The sequence below is a fragment of the Plecotus auritus genome, assembly GCF_963455305.1.
Source record: "Plecotus auritus genome assembly, chromosome: 7".
Lineage (NCBI taxonomy): Eukaryota > Metazoa > Chordata > Mammalia > Chiroptera > Vespertilionidae > Plecotus > Plecotus auritus.
Genome location: NC_137774.1, coordinates 120,409,424 through 120,414,398, shown reverse-complemented (window position 1 = coordinate 120,414,398; position 4,975 = coordinate 120,409,424). Strand labels below are relative to the sequence as shown.

The 4,975-nt window shown below is 48.6% G+C and overlaps 1 pseudogene across 1 annotated transcript; it reads left to right on the top strand.

Annotated features, from left to right (window-relative positions):
* The first annotated feature begins 1,222 nt into the window (after window positions 1–1,222).
* LOC308253292 (nuclear prelamin A recognition factor-like) lies at window positions 1,223–2,550 on the top strand (annotated as a pseudogene). Its single transcript has one exon. The product of its transcript is annotated as a nuclear prelamin A recognition factor-like (transcript).
* Window positions 2,551–4,975: the final 2,425 nt, after the last annotated feature.

The window sequence follows — 4,975 nt, the reverse complement described above, 5'->3', positions numbered from 1 at the left end:
CATGTTTCATAAGACTTCTTAGTATGGCACCCATCTCTTATTTATGAATGTAATCATTAATAATAAGATCTTTGCTATTTCTTTGCTACTTTTTCATTAACTGAAAAGAGAAACTGGTCTCAAAAAAATGGCAAACTCAAAGCGTTTACCATGGGTTTAATCTCTGTGAACCAGCATAATTTAATAAGCAAATATTCTCATCCATTTATGTCTTTGTACTTGTGTTCCTTTTATGTGAAAATTGTTTCTAGAGATAAGAAATCACTGCATCATTTTTGGTTATCTATTTCCATGGCAACACATGGATTCAGGGAAGAGTTCTTGCTGTCTTGGCTATTTGTTATGTGCAATTTTTATAGACACATGGTCCTTCTAAGTTAGTAAGGTTAATGTTGTGTAAGACTGCCTCAGTTGTCATTTTTCATGACAATTTCTCTTAAAAGGTCACAAAACAAAAATCTTTTTAGGATTACTAGTTAGTATAGAGTATAATGATGATGGTGTTTCTAGTTAAGGTTCTACTTTCTCTCGAATGCACACACACACACTCTTAGAAATCAGAATATGGATTTTTCTTAATCTTTAATAAAAAAGAATAGACAAAAATGTAGGCCAGTATTCCCTCATTGAAATGTTTTTCTGATGAATGCTTCAAGCTAGCAATAAAATTGCAAAAGCTAGGAGGCAGAATTCTGATCTTTTACCACGGTCTCTGTAATCTTAGGCAATTTTTCTAACCTCTTTGTGCTTTCAATTTCTCATCAGTAAAGTAATATCTATATATATAAAAATCAGCCACCTTAACAACCAGAACAACCCATAGACCAGTCGCTATGAAATGCATTGACCACCAGGGGGCAGACACTCAGTGCAGAAGCTAACCCCTGGTGGTCAGTGCGCTCCCAAAGCAGGAGCGCTGGTCCTGACCAACCCGTTCAGGCAGCCCACCAGCCCAGTGGCAGCCACTCACTCCCTCAGTAGTCCTGCAGGTTTAATCTCCTGAGGACAGGCCAGGCACCAACAGACCAGCGCCGCTGGCACGATCCCAACAGCACTGCTGCCCTCCTGGAACTCGGCCTTGGCACTGTGGCCGCTTCCCCTCCCTAGACGCTCCACAAGGAAGAAAGGATACCACCAGCAGCGCCAAGGGCGACCAGTGGTGACTGCTCGCCCCGTGCTTCCTCCAGATCACTCGAGCTGGCCCATGCCCGCTCTGCTCCTGATGAAGTGTGATCACTATACACGGAAGGAATGTAGTAAAAAAAAAACATAAATCAATGACCAAGAGAATGCTGCAGTCAACGTCCGGAGTCTGGCTCAGGAGAATGGAGAGAAGGGAGAATTCCATAAGTTGGCCGATGCCAAGATATTTCTGAGTGACTGCCTGGCGTGTGACAGTTGTGTGACCACAGAGGAAGGAGTCCAAGTTTCTCAGCAGAATGCCAAGGACATCTTCCATGTTCTGAACCTTAATAAGAAATGTGATACCTCACAGCACAAGGTGCTGGCAGTGTCCGTGTGTCCTCAGTCTCTGCCTTATTTTGCTGCTAAATTCAACCTCAGTGTCACTGATGCATCCAGAAGGCTCTGTGGCTTCCTCAAAAGCCTTGGGGCGCACTGTCTTTGACATGAAGATAGCTGCGACTTCAGCATCGTGGAGAGTCAGAAGGAACTTGTGCATTGGTACTGCCAGCACCGTGAGGAAGAGCCCCGGCTACCCAGGCTGACCTCCACCTGCCCCAGCTGGGTCCGATATGCAGAGCGCATGCTGGGTCACCCCATCACCCCCAACTCTGCACGGCCAAGTCTCCCCAGCAGATCATGGGCTCTCTGGTGAAGGATTACTTCGCCAGATAGCAGAACCTGTCCCCAGACAAGATTTTCCATGTCATTGTGGCCCCGTGTTATGACAAGAAACTGGAGGCCCTTCGAGAAGATGTTCCCACAGCTTTGCATAGTTCCCGGAGTGCTGACTGTGTGTTAACCTCACGTGAAATTGTCCAGATAATGGAGCAAAGTGACCTCTCCGTGAACGACACTGCCGTGGACACTCTGTTTGGAGACGTGAAGGAAGAGGAGGTGAGGCTCTACGAGGGTGCCAGCTCCGACGGGTACCTGGCGCACATCTTCAGGCACACGGCCAAGGAGCTGTTCAACGAGGACATGGGGGTGCTCACCTTCCACACCCTGAGGAGCAAAGACTTCCAGGAGGTCACCCTTGAAAGGGACGGAGCGGTTCTGCTATGATTTGAGGCTGCTTACAGCTTTCAGAACATCCAGAAGTGGTCCTGAAGCTGTAGAGGGGCAAGTTCCCCTGCCACTTTGTGGAGGTCCTGGCCTGCGCTGGGGATGCCTAAGCGGCAGGGGCCAGGCCCAGGCGAGGACGGGCGTGCAGACAGGGCACTGCTGTGGCAGATGGAAGGCATATACGCTGCCATCCCAGTGTGGCCCCTGCAGACCAGCACCCATGCGCAAGAGCTGTACCAGGAGTGGCTGGGGGCGGGGAGGGGCGACTCCCCCAGGACCCAGGCAGTCCTACACACCACCTAGTAGGGCCCAGGGCAGCCTGCCAGGAAATGAAATGGTAAAGGTCCAGCAGACGCCCGGCCTGCAGGCCGCCTGAAGAGGGGTATCAGACATGTGAAGGAAAGGCTTAGCATCTCTGTCATCGCTTTGGTTTTCAGAATTCCCTGCTCCCCGTCTGTCGGCTCCCTTCCTCTGAGGGGCACTGTCGTCGTCACATGGGTGCAACTGGAATACTGTATCTTGAGAGGATTGCCCCAATGTACGTATCCTTTTATTCAACGATGAGCAAATCCCAAAGAACAAGAATGGAGACAGACTACTGTCCTTTAGGCTTAAAAACAAAACAAAACCCAGCAGTGTCCCCCAAAGAGCTGAGACTTGGTTCTGTCCACGTGCCTCAGGAAGATTGGATGAGGAAATGGCCCGGTTTGGCCCTGACTTTACCCACTTATGTTACTCTTGAAAGTGCCTTTGCCACAATGTGAATAAACTGCCATCTTTTGGAATAGGGGCTCATACGAAAGTCTGCATTGCCAACTTTTCTTGAAACAGATCTATGTTCTGCAGCTGTGGCCACCGTCCTGAGATCAGGTCCTGTCGACCAGGTCCTGTCGCTGGGAATCAGTGGGCACTGGAGTGGAGGCCCACCCTTGTGCCCTTTTACATTCAGGGATTGAGCTGAATTCACTTAGGGGAGGCCTGGCAAGGGTGACAGGTGTCACAGATGGAAGGATGGAGAATGGAGAGGCGGACACCCTGCTCGGTCCCTCCCTGGGTGTGGTCAGGCAGATGAAGGCGGGCCAGCCCACCCCATAATTGGGTGAGATAGCGTCCTCTATTTCCACCTCTCACACTGTGGGTCCAGCCACTCCCCTCAGCTCCAGGCAGCCCTCTGCGTTCCCTGACAGCATGCTCTGCCCTCACGTGCTGCTCGCCCTAAATGAGAAAGAAGAGAGCAGTTGGCCCACAGACAACTACACAGAAAGATACGCAGCCATCACAGAGCCCAGCACCCCATGCACGGTAGGGCTGTCCTGTGACGTGAGGCCTGGTGTTGGTTTCTAGAGCAATTAGATTTTGTTACCATGTGGGTGACATTCTTGAACCCCTCAGCCTGTTAGATTTCCCTCATTTCTGTGTTATTGTAACTGTGCACCCATCTGGGTTGATAACTGGGACATTGTGTGAAATTACCTATTTTCTGCTTTCAATCTATTTACAGTGGGGTTTCATCCTCTGTGGTAACGTAGATCCATTTCTGATTATGGAATAAACAGTTGAAGTGTCAAAAAAAAAAAAAAAAAAGCGGCTGCCAGGTGGCTCCTGACAGCTGATGGGAACATCTGTGGGACGGATCCAGATCCCAGGCCCGCAAGGATATCCCACTGCCCGCCCGGAGGGCCAATCAGGTCCTGGCTCCTCCCCACCCGCTTTGGGACCCTACTCATGCACGAATCCATGCACCGGCCCTCTAGTAAGCTAATAAAAGACAGGAAAACCAGTTTGAAAAAAGAGTTTAAAAAAAGAAAATAAAAAAGGATTTCCACTCCACACAATTTCTGTTCGTTTTCTCCATAAGTGCAGGATTCATAGAAGGAAAGAAAGAATACAAGAGGCCCCCTTGCTGTTGTCCAACCACACATATAAACCCCCAGAAAATTTCAGTTTGTCATTTACTCCAGGCTCAAGCAATGTACTCCTAGGCCCCAAAATTCATGCGGCTGGGGGTTTATCTAATACTCCATTACCTAATGGTCCATTAAATTTGTACCTACCAAGACTAACTAGGCAGTCAAGGATTTTCTTCCAGATTTTCAGAGCAGCCCTCTGTCTTCTTCTTTTACTCTCCTTAGTACTTTTTTTTTTTTTAAGGAATTTATTAAAGGATACTAGAGGGCTCATAGAATTTCCAACAGGGCCAGTCTCAGAGAACATATTTAAACCCAACATAAGTAAATGTTTCTCTGGGGACTGAAAACCCAGAGAGAAATAATAGTCACAAGTCAGATTCTGCCGGCTGAGCAGACTGGTGGGTGGCTGTAACCTGGGAAATCCAGGAAGACACAGTGGCCTTGGCCTTGGCCTTGGGACAATCACTCTAATCTAACCCACAGGTGAGCCAAGAAAAGGGAATTGAACCAAACGAATTTTATCCAGCCCCTGGGCCCTGTATTAAAACCCCAGGCCCTTGGGGCAAGCTGATTGCAATCTTTTTTTCTAGGGCTTTCAGGTATTACTAAAGTGTCCCGAGTTTTCCTAGCTGGTAAGTAGCTAAGCCAGGATTCCAGCCCAGGGTCTAGGTTCTTGATGCTCCACGTGTGGTTTGTGGGTGCGCAGTGTCAGCATCACCAGAGCGCATTATTCCACATCTCGTAGCCCACATTCCCTGACAGGTAACATGAGAGTAATTCTTGTTCACCTTCTGTAAAGGTTGGAGGGTTTTTGACAG